This window comes from Columba livia, chromosome 6, assembly GCF_036013475.1.
Source record: "Columba livia isolate bColLiv1 breed racing homer chromosome 6, bColLiv1.pat.W.v2, whole genome shotgun sequence".
Classification (NCBI taxonomy): domain Eukaryota; kingdom Metazoa; phylum Chordata; class Aves; order Columbiformes; family Columbidae; genus Columba; species Columba livia.
The window spans coordinates 19,447,348-19,467,565 of NC_088607.1; the positions used below are offsets into that span (position 1 = coordinate 19,447,348).

At 43.1% G+C, this 20,218-nt stretch overlaps 1 long non-coding RNA gene across 1 annotated transcript; it reads left to right on the plus strand.

The window, feature by feature from the left end:
• Positions 1 to 15,873: 15,873 nt before the first annotated feature.
• LOC110360982 (uncharacterized) lies at positions 15,874 to 20,090 on the plus strand. Its single transcript, XR_002417443.2, has 3 exons — positions 15,874 to 16,652; positions 17,487 to 17,568; positions 19,499 to 20,090. It is a non-coding gene; the product is annotated as an uncharacterized LOC110360982 (long non-coding RNA).
• Positions 20,091 to 20,218: the final 128 nt, after the last annotated feature.

Sequence of the window (20,218 nt, forward strand, 5' to 3'; positions counted from 1 at the left end):
AGCAATCCCCAATTTGTCTTTATTTGTTTCATTTTAAAATAGAAATGTTTTTGACATCTCATGCTGAATTTCCCATAAGACAGAAAAGCGAGATCCTAACTCATTCACAGATTTAGATCGAACAGTATATGGTTTCTAATGAATGAATTCTAGCTTTTGGCATTGATTCACCAAGAGTACTCGAGTGACAGTGTAATACTAGAAGTTACTTCCTTAAGCTATTTTTTTCTCCTCTAGTACTAGGTAGTTTCCTCAAAGAAAACCTCTTCTAATGGAACGCACATTTGTCTAATCTCATCTGTGTTTAAGTGGGCAAAACGCATCTCATTTTCTTACTAACAAAATACTGTTTCCCTCTTGCTTCATCTGTGTTTTGGTAGAGCAATTAAAAAACCACCATAGATTATTCATGAGAAAAACCTCTCTTTTGACTGCCTGTCACAATTACAAAGCGGGATCCATCCCTTCATACAGGGGAAAAAATAAGACGTCCAGAGATGGGCACACTGCTTCACAAGGCTTTGCTGCTGCTGGGTGAATCCTTGCACAGCACAGCCCTGTGGCAGCAGCACCCCAGTCCCTTCCCACAGCAAAGCTCCCTGGGGCACAGCTGGAGGGGGTTCTGGAGCCCAGCAGTGCTCCACAGCTCTGAATATGGCCTCTGTGCAGCAATCGACCTCCAAGAACATCCTTGCCTCAGAGGGTTGTCTGAAGATAATGTGCTAACAACGTGAAATATTCAGGTTTGGCAGCCCTCCCTGCCCTGAGCAGTTAGCAATGTTCAAGGTGTCACATGCTATTTCTGGCAGGAGGAAAAAAAAATCTAGTGCTGTTTTGAGTTGCTTTTTTTTCTGCAAATTTGCAAAGAACAAGCAAAACTCCTTTCACTGAACACAGTAAGACAGAGTCTCTCTGCTCACAGCTACAGTCCTCTTCCAAGCAGCCCTGTGCATAGGCATCTCTGCCTTTTTGGCTGTTCAGGCCGTGACCAAAATCTTACGTATTGAGATACATCCTTGTTTTCTTCACTGTCAGCTTCTCCCATTTGTTCTGTGCTCGCTTATGTTATATTCACACATTTAAAAGGACTGGGCGGACCTTGGTAGTAAAGTTACCAACATATGTAAGTTATGCAGACGGTTTACACCCTTGTGCCAGGTGGCATTGCCAAGCTAAACCTGGGCAGTGAGTATGCTGTCTCCTTCTAGGGGTTAGTGTGGCAGCCCTTTTTCCTAAAGGCTGCCTGCAGAGCTCAGCTCAACAAATCAGGGTGATGCCTTCACTCCACATGTATGGATTCAGTCCCCACTGCTGATTACTCCTCTAGTAACATCATGCTATACATGCTGGCCTCAATCCAGCAAAGTACTTAACCACATGCCTAGCTTTAAGTAGACAAGTGACTGTTGCTTGTATTGCAACTTCAGCCCAAGCACATGCTTTAGTATTTTGCTGAATTAAAGTTACAGGCAATATTTAGGAGGCTTTTATATTTGGTCTCTGCTCTAACCACCATAACCCGTCTCAGATACTGGCATATGTTCATCTGTTCGGGATGCCTGAAGGTTACAGGAAGACCGTGAAAGGGCTGTATTTGCCCAATGGACTCACGAATGGTCAGGTTATGTGTTCCCTGGAAATGAACTCTCAGAGGTGAAAAGAGAAAGGTCAGGTGAGGATATGAATTTTTCAAGCTAGGTCTATTGCCCTTGCAGAGTTCATGCCTCCAGACTGGCCCTAATCAAAAGACAAGCAGCATTTTGCAGGTTGGAATAATATAGTGATTCTCTGTAAAGAAACTCCCCTACCTAATGATCTTCTTGCAGCTGTCATACCTAGAGCAATAGACATGTCATGTTTGTCATTAACAGAAGGATCTTGGTGACCTTGTTTTTTATGGTGTGGCTGAGAGCAGGACAGAATTGTAATTACAATTCCACATTCCTGACAGCTTCCAGATTTCGTGCTGCAAAATATGTTTTAGCCATAATCTATTTTATCTTCACCTCATCCTTGGGAAAGCAAAGCTGTTTGGCTCTGTGTTTGGGTTAGTATCACTCTTCCCTGAGCAGACACACCCACACAAAGTCTGCTGTAAATTGCACCCTCATGAGCAGCATTTGGCTGAGGGGATCTAAAGAGCAAAGTCCTCTGGACACCAGAAGTGGCCTGGCACAAGCTAGTAACAAAATTTGATTCTCCATCTACCTCCAGGCATGTCCTGCCCCTGCCAAGAGGCATTTCAAGAGTCTCCCTGGGAATTTGAGGGCAATTAAATACTCATTCACTCCTTGGGAGCATTCCCCAACAAAGACTGCCCAAGGTAATGGAGCATGCCAGCCACACTCCTTCCTGAAAGGGCAATGGAAAGTATCATGTGTTGACCATGGTTTGACAGAAAGCCAAGTCCCAAATGAATCCAGCTAAGGGATGGAAACTGTTAGGCTTCTGCAGCCCTAGCATGAGATCTCACAGACTAAGTCCATCTGGTCTTTGCCCCCTTAGTGTGTCACTATCAGCAATGTCAATGTTACGGGGCTCCTGAGCACTAGGATGTTGCCTTCCTGTCTTTTCCCAAGCAGCCCGATTATCTCTGTTCTCAAGCTGGCTGATGGACTCTCCATCACGTCTGTCTGCCCTGTAGTCCTCTTTTAGAGGTGGTGAAGAGTCTTCTACAAAGTACATTTGGTGCTTAGGCCCTTCCCTTGCTGACAAAGGCAGAACAGCCAAAGAAAATAATTGCATTCTGTTAATTCAATATGAAAGCATTCACCGGGCCATCAGTTTGTTTCTGTCCAACATCTAATGTCCTTAATACAGACAGCTCTTTCAGTGATGTTTATCAGACTTTTCCTTGTCTGCACCAAAATCTCAGTCCTTCACATGTGAAGTGTTATGAAAACTTCTGGATTTATTTTAGAAGCAGACATTTATCAGGTGGCTTCTTGAAAGGAAAGGTTGCTTCTACATAGATCAGCTACTCAAGTATTTGTCCATATATATACAGATGTATGCATACATAGTGCACTACAAAGGAATCAGGACTGTCTTCAGATGTGCCTAAACTGGTTACAGCCCTAAGCATGTAGCAGCTCTGCAGCCTTGAGGTTGGAGTGCAATACCTGCAGGCACAGTTGGGACTGGCTAGAGGAGGGACTGATGTTAAGGCAGGCACCACACACAGTCTTAAAGCCCAGGAGGCACAAATCTACCCAGAACCTTGTAAAAAAACATGATTCTATTTCTCTGCTTCAGGTGCCATCGGAATGCAAAAATACAGTAACCACCATACAGTGAAATACAGGTCATGGACATGTGAATGGGATCTCTTGAGAAAATCACAGCTTCCCAAGGAAAGAAAGATTTATCTAATCCATATGACCTCCTGAATGAAAGCAGCTCTGTCTTAACTCAGGAAATGTCATTCTGGTTTGATTGTAGGACAATATGAGCAAAAGCATCATGGAGCTGTCTCTACATATTTTTGCAGTGTGTTGTGTGTGACTGCATATAGATAGATATGGATTATACAGATATAGATTTTGATGTTGATGTAGTTATAGCTGCTGTATATGGGTATCTATGTGTGTCTGCCTCTACATATATCTGTATGCGTGTAAATTAATGCAGAGATTTCACAGCAGGTCTGTCTGGAATAAATCTTTCTCTTCTGGGAACCATTTGGATCTTATCCACTGTCTAAACGAAGACAAAAGTGATTTCTTCTCAGAATACAGACAGAAGTAGTATTCAGTCCTTATGGGGGGAAAAAACCTATGACATTTAATAGAATTCAAAGGGTGACTTGGTCATGGACTTAGAGATGACAGTAAGCTTGCAAAAATGAATGATATTGTTACAGGCCAGGGATGAGAGACAACAGCTGGGAGACAGCAGAGGAGTCATGCACAGCCTTGCAGGGCTGCTGCACCTTTCCTGGAGATGGAGAGGGCTCCAGAGCAGCCACACTTGTGCTGGAGATGGCTGTGAAAAGTGTGACTTAAGTTCTGATATTCATTCCCTTTGTTTACCATCAGCACAAAAAATTAAATGAGGTGCAACAACAAGGCATCGTAAAAATACCAGTGCTGAGTCTCCTAATTTTTCTCTCAGGCAGGCATCTGGATTAGTATGTGTCTCTGCGGAGTGCAAAGCCATGCTCCTCATCTGTGGGGACTGGGTAATCCCAATACAACTGGCTAGTGACCAGGAATGATGCGGGAATGATTAGAAAACATCTGCTCCCCTGTCATATCCTGCACTATCTGCATTCCATCTGGTTTGGCTGGACATAAGTTTTACTATAAATGTCTTGTGAATTGGTCCCTTTGGGAGTCAGCTTGGTTTTAAAAGTATATGACAAGTGATGGAGGGAAAATGGATAAATAAATCTGCTGTGGTGATTGCATTCCGTAGTACTAGCACTTCTTGAACCCTTTGGAAGGAAAGCATTTCTTTGCTGAGTTACCTTACTGAATGAAACCATTTCATGTGCTTGGGGAATTAAGATTAATTTATCTCAAATAATGCATAAGGTCATTCTTCATTGGGTCTATAAACTGGATCATTCTTTTGGCAGCAGCTGCTGCTGAGCTATTAATGTCACTGGTAAAATGAGAGAATAAATAAATAGATATGTCCTCAAAAGAGCTAGGAGAGCTATAGACATTGTTGTAAATCAACGTGTGTGAAGATGTAATGCCATCTCCTGAAGTCTAGGACTTATGTTCTAGTGTTCTCAGTGTCCAATGGTAACAATCTGAAGTGAAACAGGAAAATCTATTGTCCAAGACTCAGTGAATGCCTAGTGCAACCATGCCAGCCTGAGCAGCTCACCAGGATACCCACCTTGCAGTCTGCAAATCTGGAGGCTCTAACTCACGCCTGCAAAAGCCCAGGGCTCCCCAAAGCCAGCCCCTGGCTCAGGAGTGTGGGCTGACAGCACCACAAGGCAATTCAAGGCAGAGGCAGGTGAGCAAACAGGAGACAGAGGGGAGGTTAGACTGCTGGATCTGCAGTCCCAGACTCCTGGGGTGGGCTGGGTGTCCATGCCTATGGAGGTCTGGCTCTAAGGATGGTGTGGGGAAAGTCCACCAGCCATCAGGGAGTAGGAGGGCTGAAGTGCCATTTGTTTTCCCAGCACAGCAGCACATCTGCTGTGGGAGTTTTAGCAGCAAGTTGTGTATCAGAGCTAATCCCATTAGCCCTCTTCCATTCCCCACCCTCTCCAAAAACATGTGTTTGCAGAGGACAGACCCAGCACTGATCAAGCACTTTCCTGCCTCCTTTGCTGCCAGGCAGCTGTGCACAAACACAGCCATGCAACTTTCAGATTTCAGATCTTTATTCTGAAATAGTCTGCTAGGCAAATACTCTGTTCTTTGCCATCAGCCAGGGAGAGGAAGATTCATCTTCTTCAGGAGTTTATTGCCCTCTTGGTTACAGTTTTTCCTCAGGAAGTCTGGGCTGAGTGGGGAGCTGGGTGTAATGATGTACCTTAGCCCAAGGTGATTTCTAAAGAGTGGCCCAGAAAAACTATGTGACGTCTTGAGTGGTGACTGTTGCCTTAGTATACACTACATCTTCGTCTGAGGTTTTTTTGTTTGGAAACAAGACCAAAAATGTAGGGTGGCTGAAACATATACTTTTTTTTCTAGCTAGGTAAAAAGATAAAATTAATGGGAATATTCCATCCTAAATCTCATATGCAAACCAAATCAAAAATGCCCCCTTTGATAAATGGTAAACCAAAACATTTCTAAATAAAAATTAATTATTTTGAGAAAGTGATCAAGAAATGTTGACACATTTTCAAAATTTTCCTTGCATTTTTTAATTGGAAACTTTCCCTCAGATGAAGAGAACTCCTGAAATAATTTTGTTCCCTCCATAAACTTAAAATTTGCTGAATTGACCAAGCTCAACAAAAATTCATGACTCTCCAGCACCCATTCAGAAGTGTCTAACTCCTCCAGTCAATTCTTCATTTCTCTCCTAAGTGTCACCATCTCACATGCACACTTCACAGCACTATCAGGAAGTGAAATTTGAGAGATCTACTTCAGTGGCTTCCAAGAAGTGATTATCCCAGGCTATCTGTGCTCTTCAGAAGTCATGCTTCCTCAGCTCCCTATGTCCCCAGCTGGGCTGGAAGTCAGACTGGCTCTGGTGAGCCCCTGCAAGCATCAGCCCCGGGTGCAGGCAGCAGCCCCAGCTGCCCGCACTCTCACACACAAGAAAATTTTTCCCAATCAACTTTGCTTCTTTCTGTGTTATCTGGAAACAGGAATGTTTGTGATTATGTCGGGTGAAAACTAGTGCTGGGGGAATAGTAAGGAGTAGGCAGTCTGTGTTTGTTGCAGATAAGCATGAGGAGTTGTACTGATTAACCAATGTTTATCCATGTTATTCCAACTTCTACAGTGAGCGGAATGAAGCTGCAAATCTCTCAAGCCCCCAGCTTCCTCCAGAGGTTTATGATTGGTCTGGAAATGCCGCAAGAGGAACCCAGTCTGGGCTAAAACCAAAAATCTGTGTAAAATATTCTTAATCTTTCTACAAAACTCAGACTCCACAGTTCATAGGAGCATGGATGCTGGTTAGAGGATTCCAGTGTGCTAACATAAGCCTTGTTTGTGTGAATAAGGAAAGCAGGAATAGATACTGAGAAAATGCAAAGGAAGACAGAAAACTGAGCGTTTTGAACCTTAGCTGACTTATAGGAGTATATTCAGAAGGGAAGAACCTGAGGCTTGCCAAGTTGCCTGAGGCATCTGGGCCAATATCCCAACTCCAGTTATTTCAGAACCACATGCTCTTAAGGAAGAGAGAAACTGCCCATTGGGGAAGTTGCTTACTAATTTACTTTATTAGCAGCTGTCTGCCAATGTATTTTATAATTCCAAACTCTTATTTTTGCAACTGAATATCATTGTGAATATTCCCATGGCTTTGAGGAGAATCCTATTTTACTCTGAATCTCTCTAATCAAAAGCTTCATATGTATTTGCAACGTGTGGAAAAGCCATTCCTCTAGTTATGTTCAAATGTTATAATGCAACTTCACAAAGTATCTGTGCACATCCAGGATATTCCTGTGTTAGGAGATGCAGCAACAGAAGCTCTGTGATGATCTGGCTTCTATACAGCCCTGATAGCCCTGTCAATTTCTATAATATCCCTTGCATTAATCTCTGCTGTAAAGCAAGTCTCACTGTATTCAGTATCTTCTTGGCCGATGTGTTTTCCTAGGCTGTAATCTCTCTTCCTGCCTCTAATCACACTTCTGATTCCAGCGCTTCCTTTTGGGATAGGGTCCTCACTGATATAAGCAATATCTTTATGCTATTGACTGGATTACTCTCCATCCTATCAACAGTGCTGAAAGGAGTAATCCAACAGGCTGTGCAAATCAAGCAGCCCTTTCTTGGCACTGTGTTGGTACTATCTGCCTGACAGCTTTCCTTTCACCATAAGAAATATACTTTGGCCCAAAGTTTTCTACTGTAAATATGTGGGATAACAGTGTGAAGCCAGTGCAGTGAAATCCCTGCCACAGGTAAAATTATAAACTGAAAGTGTGCTTTCCCATTTGGTAGCCTTGCTCCATTGAGAAAGGGTTTTAAGGGCTTGGAGGAGACTTTAGACAGTACTGTTTTTTTGTAGCAAGGGCAACCTGTTTTAATGTCAACTCTTTATCGCCACAACAGCTTTGGTCAGGAATGTGTTTTTTCCACCTATGGAGGAGATGTGCAACCTTTGATGTGAATGAGGTTATACCAAAATAAAGGCGTCTTACTTTGGCACAGCATATGCCCAGCTGTCTATTGGAATGAATGATCCGGCTTGATAGTGCATTTTAACAAGGAAAAAAATGCACAGAAATTGCATGAGATGTGTACTACTTCCATGTTCTCTAAAGCAACACAGTTCTGTATAGGCAAATCCTGTGCTAATAAAAGTTTGCTTTGTTTCTGTGTTTAGGAAGGGAATGATGGGCAGAGGGATTATTTGCCTGATGTTTGCTGTTTAAACTAGATTTTAATTTCAGACAAAGAATGTGAGTTTCCTTCTCCCCCTGTTAATTTATTTTTTATTTTACTATTTCATGGGGATTTTGAGGGGGAAACTGAAATACAAAACCTGAAACTTTTTATTTAAAACACTTTTTCAAAAGCCCGGTTTTATCTTCTTTCCCTTTCCATGAATCTTCTTGAAAAACAAAAGAGGGAAAGAAGACTGCATAATTTTTTTACAATACCAACTGATATTTTTATGAAACATAATTGACTTTTCCCTCCAGATCCTATGGAATATTCCAAAGACAACATGTGGGGCAGAGTTGGGGGAGCTCTGAAATCCTTTCTAATCATTCAGCAGAGGAATGAGCAGCTCCCAGATCACCTCATCCCTACATCATCTCTGCACAAGTTATCCCTGACCCAAACCTCATAAAACACAGGGAACAGGGGTGGGGAACACAGGTCCTGCCAAAGCTGAGTGGTCTCACTTGCATGACACTGCTTAATTTAACCCTTGCCTTCTAGAGTGACCCAACAGAAATACATGAATAAGTAAAATGAAATAATTTGCAAGGGAAGAAAGAATAGTGTTAAATCCAAGCAGAATTTTGCAGTGAGGAAAAATAGCACTTCTAGACTTGGAATTTGCATACTGAAAACAGGCAAAAAATATTAGATTAGAGACTAGAAGCAGCATTTGGGTTCTAGCCTTGGCTGCAGCTTTTGCCATGGACAGTGAAACCCCTCTGAAGGCTGTTCCCAGCCAGCTAGAAGGCAGCAATGCACATGCCGAGGGCTTCTCTCAAGCAGCACAGTGAGCCAGGGGTCCCTGCACAGGCAGCCACAGTTGGAGGGTACAGAGTCAACACACCAGACAAGAGAAGGGGAGAGCACAACACGTGTGTGTGTGACTTCCCCCCCCCCCATTCAGTCTGTTCCCTTCCCTGGCTGTGCTGGCTGGAGGGGAAGGCTGCCCTTGGGCACCATGGGGACTGCAACTGCTTTAAAGTCCTGGTTAAAGGTAACTGTGTCACCACCTGCTTGATTTCCCCAGGGTGTAAAGTGATACACAACCAGAGCAGATTATTTCCATCTGCTGGGGCTGTGGGGAGCAGGAGGCCTTTATGTTTTATTTACAAGCCCAAGTACTGGGGGGAAACCGAGTGGCCGGAGAAGTTCCCCATGAGTGGAGAAGTTGCATTGAGTTATAGCTTGTTTCCAGACAGCTCTGTGTCCATTCTCACACAGACTGTTTTTTCTGCCTGAATTTTTTTTCCTATCAGAAAATGTGGTTTCAAGTGAAAGCAGTATTTGTTGGGAGGCAAGAGGGACTTGGCCATCGTGACAGATGTTTTTCAATATTCCAGGGAGATGAAATGAAGCAAAAAGAAAACTTGCCTCCACTTGAGCTTTGGCGCAAAATAAAGTTATTTAGTTTCAAAACATTCAGTCAAGATGGAAAAATCTGCTCCCATCAATTCTACTGTTGTTTTTTTAATCTTTGTTGAGAATGCCTTAATAAATGCTGTTTCCATACTCCTAATTCAATTCTCCTGAAATTCTTTGCCTTTAAAAAATACCTTTGCTATTGGTAATTTGGTCTTCTGGTTTTGTTCAAACAGGAAGCAAACAGTAAAGACATTTTATTTCCTGCAACAGAACCAGTCTTCCTCTCTGCCACCACTAGCAGAAGGACACAGAGGTGGATGGCCTGGGCCAAGATGGTGACTCTAAGAAGACCCGACACCTCAGGCTCTGCTGAGGTGTTTGTCTTTCCTTCTCTGGCCTCCAACTCTTAGCCCTCAGATAGACAAGCTAAGACGCTCTCGGTGTTTCATTTAGATGGTTCAAGACAGCTCAGCTCTGGTGCTTAGCTCCAGCTCCTTTTCACAATAGGAAAAAAACTAAACTTCAAGCCCAGATTCAGTTCTGAGCTTAATTTTAGAAGTGTTTGGGGTTGAAAGTTTGGTTTAGACCTGAATCTAATTTGTACTCCCTGCCTGCTTCATCAGAAATGCCTGCAAAGCCCTGCAGCCACAAGGCAGTCCACTCCTTTCTGGTGCCAGCTAGGAAATCGAACTCAGACCCAGACCTTGTCAGGGCTTCGGAGATGATGAATGGGCTTGCTATATGAAACGTTGAGAAGAATCTGGGATCATGGAAGCTGACAGGCAGAGGATGTGGAAGGGACCTTGGTAACAGGAAGAGCTCTGTCACCTTCATTCCCAGAACAAGAAAGAAAAATGACTGGAACAGGTGATGGTGAGGGGAGCAGCTGATGGCCACCATGGGGAAGCAGTGGAACCAGCTGCAAAGGAGACACCGTTAGTGCTTCCTTGACAGGGAGCCCAGCTGAGCCCTAGCAGGACCCGGAACCACTTCCCACCAGAAAGCTACCGTTGGAAGTAGAGGGAGAGATCACTCTGCAAGCTGAGAGGGATTTACCCAGCAGCACAAAGTAACTCCCAGCTTTGGTTCTGCTCTCTTGCAGGTATGTAATGAAGTCTGAAATCTCATTGCACAGTGTAGCAGAGCAGGACCCCAATCATCTTTTGCTGGGCACTGTGGGTTTGTGACATTAACATCTGGTTACACTGGTGGCTGCAAATCTGATGATAAGCGCTGTCAGTGACATTGGTTGTGCCCTGCCTTTCATTAGCCATTCCCCAGTCTGGATTGTCTGTGTGCCTTAGTAGTACAGATCCCCTTACCAGGGAAACTTTGCTCTTGGTCTATGCACACCCCCTTTGAAGGCAGGAAAATGGCATGGTGAGAGAGAGGAGAGAGCAGTCAGTCTCCTGTGTAATTAATCCGCATCCCATCTGCATCTCTGCCACTTACCTGCCTCAGGGAGAAGTGAAGCCCTCTTTACCCCTCTAATACAAAGGCTTTAAAAGATGGACTGAAGGTAAGGAGGAGAAAGCAACTCAAAAAGAACTGGTATTTGTTGCTACTTAAGCTAGTTCCACTGTCTAGCTGGCTTGAGCGATCCTGTGCTGTGGCAATATCTGTGGTGGCAGACATGAGGGTACAGAGCTCTGTGGTTGTGCTTCATACCCACTGTTCATCACAAAGAATCTGCTCTCATCCAAATCAGTGTTACCACTGCTGTTAAAACCCAAACCATTTGTTCCTCCCAGCTTCCATAGCCCATCTCACCTGTGACATTGGCTTGTTCAGATGAGGTGTATCTTTAAGCAGAAAATTCTTGAAATTAAACTGCAACCTGTTGTATGTGCTTCTCTTACCTCAAAACTTTTCCCAGTAAGCACTAGTTTGAAGGCAATTGCCAACAGCAGTTCCCAGAGCATTAATTGACTGACACTCCAATGAGTATCAGTCAGTCACCAGAGCTGGCTGCTAAAGAAACTGTAGCTTGTTTTCACCTGCTCCTTCCACAGACAGAATAAAATGAGAAAATGATTGCTTTGAAAGAAATAGGCAGTGAAAACAGATGCAAAACTGGAAGTGCTAACTCCTCTGTCAAGTTAATTATCAGCCTCTTGCAACTCAGTGCAGCTCAGTTTTGAAAGCTTTTATAGAAATCCAATTGTGTGTTGGCTGTGGAATTTTTATTGATAAATAACTTACCAGAGCAATGCAAACTGAGGAGAAGGGAGGGTAATGGAGGGCTGTTTTTTCTACAGAAAAGGAGAGAAAAAAGGCTTAAGTCAGGATTGATTTTTAGGCTTTCAAAACTACTCCCAGGTGAATTTCACTAGTAAACTCTGCCCTGGCAACAGGCCATCAAGAATAAAAGTAGACCCGAGAAAAAGAAGAACATGTACAGATGCAAGCTTTATGCAGAGCTTTCAGAGAGAAACTGCTTCCTTTTGCAGTGAGTTATTTGTTTAATTGGTCCCTGAATGCAGGAAATCTTTATACTGGGCAGTACCAGGCAAAGTTAGCAAAGCCTGGTGTATATTGCACACTTTTAAAAGTAAGCCCAGCTTCCAAACAGAATAGCTGAAATCTGAACCTCATTTCAAGTCTGAATTTTGCAGTTCAGTTTCAGTGAAGGTGCTGAGATGACTAGGAATTGTGGATGCTCTAGTAACATTAAGATCATATGCTCATCTCTGGGCCTGGAATGGAAATCTCTGTGTGGGGAAGAAAAGAAATTATATTGAGAAGGCAAAGACAAGATTTTCAACACAGAAAGTATTCAGGCTGCCTAAGAAGCAGCAAAAAAAAAAAAAAAAAACAAAAATACATCAAATGAAATCAGCAACTGGAATGAAAAAGCAAGGTTAACCCTCATAATTGTATAACAAATAAAAAGACACAGAAGATGCATGGCAATTATTTTAGTTTTGAACACTGGGATTTTGGAAAGTGAAAACTTTGTTCAAAATGGATCATGAGGAACTTTCATGCCTAGAAAAACTACATTAGATTGCCTTTCCCTTTCATCTTCGCTTTTCAGTATTTATTTTCTTCTGCTTCTTTATTTTGGCTTTCGTTCCATTACAAAATGAAAAAAAAAAAAAAAAAAAAGGTGAATTATGTGAAAGCTGGTAAATCTGGCTTCTGTCCACCTGTGCCATAAGAGAAGCTGTAGATTGTCCAGGGGCTATGGCCACTCTGAGTTCGTAATTTCAGAGAAAATATGTCAGGTAAGAATCCCATATAGAGGTTCCCTGAGAACTTGTATTTCTGTTCTTCTATATTTAAGGTCTAAGAGACACCATTCAGACAGAAAAGATAGATCATCTTTTTCTGTGCTGGAGTAGACCTTGCTGAGATCAATTTGCATGAAAGACCTAGCAGATTGGATGATCACTGGGAATTGATCCAGATTTGGGGAGTCTGCAAATGAATGCTGGAAATCTTTCAAACACATCTAGACTTTTTAGCTGTCTCCTCTTCTAATCTGACTGATGGGAGCTGAAGAATGACCTCCTTTGCAGTATTTCTGCATTTCTTCTTTCATCTCTGGCATACAGACAGAAACTAAATAGTGCATGAAAATTAAAAGTAAAAAACTAACAAAATTTTCTTAAGTTCAAAGTCTGGATTTAGTCTGAAGCAGAATTGGGTCATGCTCTGGGCTATTTGCATCCAAGATTTAGCCTTGAATTCTTTTGGTGTTGGGGCAAAGGTCTGGGCTGGTTCTGAGTGCTGCATTTGCATTTAGTCTAATGACATTCTCCTGGCCTCACTGGCCTCGTTAATTCTGAATGTGACATTGTGTCACCCATGAGCTGACATAAAACAGAGAAATTCTTTTAAATGGGCAGTAAACAGACAGAAAAGAGGGCTTGGATTTCATGTGTTGATAGGAAACTGAGTGTCACAGTATCCAAACTCCTCTCAAGTCACTCCTAAGCCACATTTTTCTCTCACCCCTTGAGGTGGTGTGGGGTGAGGAAGAGGAGGTGTGGGTCCAGGCAGAGGTGTTCTGCTGGCTGCAGGGGCTCAGGTGAGGCTCAGCGGGGAAGAGCTCTTGCTCAAACGCCCTCACTGCCAAGGGGACATATGCAGCCCCCAGCCGGAGGCGTCCCACCAGTGCCTGCCTGGGGGCTGCCCAGGACACTGCCTTCTCCAGGGCAGCTGAGGGCAAGCCTGTAGCCACTGCAGCCCTGGGCTACCCATAGCAGGCATCCCTGAAGAGTTCCTGTGGCTAGTGGTCATTTTCTGAGAAAGGGCTTCTATGGATTTTTTTTTTTTTCTGTTATGAATTTTTTTCCCTCTTCTCCCAAGAAACTGGTCATCCAATTCTATTAAAAATACTATTTGCCTTGAAGCTTCCTTTTCACAGTTTTCTCCTGGTGAAGAAAGGGACACTGAGGACTAACCAAGAAAGGAAATATTTTGTCTTCTCTCACTGCTGTTTACCCTTTTCCATCTTCTTTTTTAAACACAATTATCAGAAGAAAAAAAATGGTGGGAGGGATTTTACCCATCCAAATGAAGAGGAGAAACAACAGCAAAAATTTTAAACCTGGTCTTCTGCATTTAAAAGACACGGAGTTTTTGTGCCTTGCATATCTGGGTCTTGACAGAATGGACATCAGTTTGAAGCACTCATACGGGCTTTAGCATTCTCACATTAAGACATTCATACTCCTAATATCTTTGTGAGGTGAGGACATACTGTCATCCCTATTTTAGCCAACAAGTAAAGAGAAGGCAAGAGCTTTGCCTATAGAAAGGTCCTGGGAGGCATTCTGACGTGTACCAGCAGCTGTGGAGTGGGTGTGCACCAGGCACTTGTCACCAGTGGGTGACACCATCACAACATGCTATATAAACTCAGCAGACAGAATGCAGCTGCCGGCAGGAGGATGAGCACCATCCTCCCCAGACTAAGCGAGATGCCATGCATCATTCTGGGACAGAGCCATGACTTACTGTAACAGTATCTCAACAGTGTCTGTTGGCTCCCTAGCTGGGAATACTATTTGTATGGTTATGTCTCTGGAATGCTTTGGGTTGCACAGCCTGAGGAGCACCTCACAGTGATGGAAGGCTCAGGCTTTTATCTCTCTCTGCTCCTTGAATGCAGATGTGTTTAGACTCCTGCAGCAATAAGCATCCTCCTTTCCAGAGAGGAGCTGTGTTCTGAGCACCAGGGAAAGCAGAGAGCCTAGCACAGGTCATACATCATCTCTGGTTGTGGAGGTGAGCTGAAACATTCATACGAGGGCATGGGCTCTTCAGGTTTGTAATGATTCCTGACAGCCTAGCAGTAAAATATTTTCCAGAATGGGAGTACAGATGTGGGGTGATGTGGATCTTATTTCCCACATAACCCCAGTCGTGTAAATATGCGGATTGAAATACACACCATGATGAAGAGCAGATTACCCAAGTAGGAGGCTTGCAAGAGGTTTGCCTGTAGGGAAGGCAAGTCTCATAAAAGTAATAGACATAACAGAACAAAACTGGCTACACACCAGCCACAGCAAAATGACCCTTAACTCTCCCTGTGCAAAGTGTCTTGTGGTCTTCCTGGATGAACTGCCTCTTCAGAATGAGTGTAAGCCACTTCAGATCTGTGCAAAGGTATAGGGGCTGTTCCAGTTTACAGCAGTTGAAGATGTGCTTGTTATCATACTCACAAGTAAAAGGACCTTCTGTGACTGACTAGTCCTGAAGACACACTCTGCCCCAGCATGAGCAGTTACACCTGCTTGATGTGCAGTTTAGAGCAGAGATACTGAAAAGACTTGAACCTTAGAAAAAGTCATTGGAGGAAACCAAAGAGGTTAGTGGTGAGGTGACACATTCATCAAAAAGGAAGAAATACATCCTGCTGACAAGAAAGTGAAGATGGGAAATACCTGGAGTACTTTAGCTTCCACTGCAGTCCAGTTGTTCAGCATTGATAAACAGTATGTGGTGAGATCAAGAAGAGACCATTGTCTGAGAATATGGATGGAGAGGAGCTGGAAAGAGACTGACTTTTTATGTAGTTGAATTAGGAAACTTAGGCAAGGAATGAGGTAATTTGCACTGAGATGAATCTCTTTAACGAACAATTAAAAAAAATAATGGATTATCAACACAGAATAATTTGTTTTGTCTCAAATGATCTTTTTGATTAAATTAACTTTTAGATAAGGAAGGTTCTTTTAAAAGGAAAAATTAAAACATTTTAATTTTAAAATGGCAAACTGAAATGCTGAACTACTTTTGAGGTTTGCTTCACGTTTTTCATCTGAAATGGTTGACTGAATTCAGACGAGCATGTGGTTAATTTCAATCCCCCTGTGCGTTGGTAGTGCTCATTTTAAAAAAGACAATTGTCACCCAGCAGCACTGAGGGACAGATGTGCAGTGACTGTTGCCAACACATAGTCACCCCAGTGGAGAAGAAATCACAGACAGTGACTGGGGGTGACACAGTAGAGCCTTGGCTGTTACACATCATATCCCAGCCCACTTGGCAGCATCTATATGAGACCAGGTTTGTAACTATTGCACTATTACCCTCCCTCCAGCTCCTTCTCTCCTCCTTTCTTTGCAGAGCAGTCTCCAGTCCAAAACAGAAGGAGAATGTCAGGGAGAAAAAGAGCTTTCAGAGCAATTTGGATAATCCTGTAATGAAGGAAGAATAAAGGAAGGATAGAGAGATGAGAAGCAATGCTATTTAGCACAAAGATGGAGCAGATGAGAGCTGGAAGTAGGATATAGTCTGCTGAGCATCTCCTTGCCCTGATCCTACTGAGATGGCACCTGAATCCAGTTCTGCTGGTGTGAACTTCATCAAGATGGTCAGGCTAACCTGAGAAACAACAGCTGAGTGCAGCTTAGCCAAAATATTTAAATAACTCAGTATTTCTCTGCCCACAAAGGGTCCTACTAGTAAATGATGCTTGCACCTTATACACATATGAACTATGTCAGAGCTTAATTAGTCTATTTTCCAGCAGTTCAGTGCATAAAGGTTTGTAACACAATGCCCCCCTGTAATATTTGTTTACTTCTAAACTAAGTGGACCTTTCCCAAAAAATATTCTTGCATGGATAACACAATTTTTCAAATGCCTTATCAGCTAGAGCCTAAAGGAGAAATGCAATCCCTCTTATGCAGTTCTGGTATTTTCTTCACTGTTTCATCCAGGACTGTAAGGAAAAGCAATGATACAGAATGAGAGATCAACTGAAGAACCATTTTCAGCAATGGTGAGCTATTTGCTGTTGGCTAACGTGATGCTGTCCCCCTGTTCTGCAGCAAGACTTGGTAGTGAATTGCAGTTCCTCAGCCCCACCTGTGCTGAACTTAGTCCCAGCTGGCCTCCCCCTCCTGGTCTGCAGGGCAATCCCCCTGTTACAGCCATTTGACTTCAATTTTCCCAAATAGAAGATGCTGCCAAAATCAGTCTGTTGCCTCAAAAGTCTTTAATCTTCTCACAACTCCATCTTCCAATGAGAAAAAACACTAATTGCCAGCAGATCTCTAGTACAGCTTTGCCTGGGTGTTTACAATCTCCTCTGTGCTCCCACTGGAAGGACTAATGTACATCTCATGTGTGCCTTCCAAGGACTGAACACTCTCAAATTTCTCTGCGGTGCCGTTTCCTTATTAATATTATGGGTAACACTAGGTAAGGCTTGATATACACGCCAAGCTCAATAGCAAATTTAATAAAATTCTCTGTGCTTTCTAGCTGGAGCACCTGGGGTGTGATTTTATTGGCCTGTTAGCTTGCTGGCTGCCTTTTATACACACCTTTTATACACATGTAAAATGATTATATGTAGGACTATATATACACATAAATATATGTATACAGGTACATTTATGTATGTGTTCATACACATACGACTCTCATACACACATTTTACTCAGGAAAAATGTCTGGCATAATTACAGCTTCCTGTTTCTTTACAACTGAGTGGGCAGCACGTGTTGAAGCATGCAGTGGCCTTGCTTAAATTTACACACAAATGTGCAAATTTCAAAGCAATAAACTCAGACTTGCTTCTCGATTTGTTTTGTTTTCTTAACTTTCAAAGCATGCCAGATGGCTGAATCAAGAACAAACTGAACTGAAGCTACAGAGTGACTTGAAAATCAAAGAGCCAAAGGAAAAGGCAGGTAAGTTCAGTTCATGTGTGATCTGCAACCTGCTCAGCTCCTTGTTCTTTCACTTATTTGTCATCATCTCTCACTCATGGTGCAGCACCTGATAACTGCTACCCCTCCTCCATTTGCTGGAGGTGTTGTAGTCTCACTGCTGCACTGGTTGTGGCTATGCAAAGAGGGGAGATGGAAGGGGAGTTTGTGATGACTTAGAGGGAGATGTTGTACATGGACCCGGACCTAGCCAGGCACCATCAGCAACACCTGGAAGCTAGACGCAAGCCTTGTAACTGGTTCTCCCTGCAGACACTGCAAAGGAAGAGGAGGTTCATAGTCCTCAGGCATCCACCTATTGCTGTGGGAGGCTTCTCTACTTTCATTACTCCTTGTTCCTGTCATGAGGATCCAAGCTGTAGGAATTCTTCACTTTTTTTTTCTTTGTATATCTAAGATGCTGGTCTTCTTGGGCTGCTGTGTCCTTTGCAGTGCTTAGTTCAGGCTCCCCGAAGGGATGCTTGCACTCATGAGAACAAAGAGAAGGGCTCGTGTCCATTTTTGTTGCCAGCACCCAATCCTGTGCTTTTCATTTGCCTACTAATGTGCATTTGGCTCTTTCTGGTATGGCAACACTTGCGAGCAGGTGACAATATAAATAAATTTTAACAGAACGACCAAGCACACTGTTGTAGTGCTGATCTTCTTTAGCTGTTGGGGGGCAGGGGGAAAGTTGTAAATATTCTCTGGCTTTCAGTGAGCAGGAAATGGACTGTCCCCAGCTGATGGGTTGGACTGAGTGTGTCAGTTCCTGACTCGTTTCAAACCCAACAGCCACTTCATAACGTAAGTATTTGGGTCGGGAAAAAGAGGTATTGTTCCAGGCCACTGGAAATAAGTAAAGATTTTAAGAGCTTAATAACTGTGTGGTGACTCAGCGAAGAAAGGAGTCTGATCAGATCTCCTTGCCCTGCCAAATTGCTGAACTGACTGTCACTCCTGCAGCATCACAGATGTGCAAGCATCACCTCCCGGCAGCAGGGAATGGTCCAGGAGCTGTGGGAGACATCATGCAGATCATAGCCGCAAACTATCCCCTCTGAAGCAGAGTACTTTGGACTCTACCAAACGGGGCTTTGGTGATTCATCTCTGAAGAGCTGTGAAGCCAGAAGGCCATGGCTGCTCCTACCTGGTTCTGGGCCAGCTTCCAGGAGAAGACATCTCTGAGGAGAGCACAGGCTTCCGCTGTCCTGCGGCACTGGAGAGAGCTGGTCCCTGAAGGGGTCACCCAACACTTCATTTCAATAGGAATTTTCCTAAATGGCTTCCTTAAGCAATTATTTAAAGTTATTTGCTCATGCAAGTTTGGACAATACATTAGAAAAGCAGAACCCATCTTGTATAGAAACTCCTGTGAGCAGAGCAAATAAGGGTGATCAGAAGCGATAAGGCAATGTAGGAAGACATTTAGCACCTGACACCATTTTGCTGAAGATGCAGCCCCTGAGAGAAACAGAGAGCAAACTGCTCTTACACATCCTGGATTGCTTATGCCATCCCCCTAAGCAAATCCCACCTTCTCAGAAGTGAAAATCTTCCCTAACTACAATCTATCAGCACCTGCCTAGAAATTCCTCTTTGCCATATCAAAACTGTCGCTTAAAAACAAAACAAATAAACAAACGCACACACACCGATAGCCATGACCTCTCACGATCTTCCATGCATTGGGATAAGTTTGTTGCACAATCTACTGAGAAAGATTCAGCACAGAGCATTGCTCATTACGCTGCTGTGGAACATGGCAGCACCTATCTTACTCACAGAAACCAGGCACATCTGTGTGTTTGGGGAACAGCACACCTTCCAGCTCTAGTCATTTGTTTTGTTACTCCTCACAGTGTATTAGTGAGGGTTTTGTCTTAGCCTTCTCTGTATTTTATTCTGCAGGTCCCAAAGGTTGCTCCTCTGTGGAAGGACATTTGCCAAAGTCTGAGCAACTAGGACTGCAGGATGAAAGCTACCAATAATCTAATTTAATTTCTCTGAAGACAAATGTTCAAAGACTCAGGATACACAGATCCTAAAGTAAAACAAAGCAATGAACAGTCCAAGGGGAGGATACTTTGCAAAGTTCTGGTATTGGTTATACAGTATAAATCCAAAATAAGTCCACTGACTTTGTTCTTCGTGTCATTAAATCTACATACCTGAAACTATTCAGGCCTTTTGAGGTTTTTTGTTTGTTTTCTTTGTGGGGGCATTATGGTGTGTGTGTGTGGTTTGTTTTGTTTTGTCTTGTTGTTGTTTTTTGGGTTTTTTTTGTTTTTGTTTGGTGTGTTGGGCTTTTGTTGTCTTGTTGTTGTTGGTTTTTTGTTGTTGTTTTGTTTGGGGTTTTTTTGGTTTTTTGTCCTTTTTTTTCCCTAGATTGACAAAATGACTTGCAGTCATTTGGACCTCATTCTGCTTTTACAGAGACTGGTTTGTATGATGAGCAAAAGCATTCAGTGATCTGGGTCCTGAATTTACGGACCAAGAACGACTAAAGGACATGGGTGTACTGTGCATATCTGATTGTGCGTTCCTTCTCAGATCCACAGAAAACCAGAAATCAGCTCTATTATTTTTTGCCTGTAGAGGCTCTTCCTTAATTCTAAAATGGGCAAAACT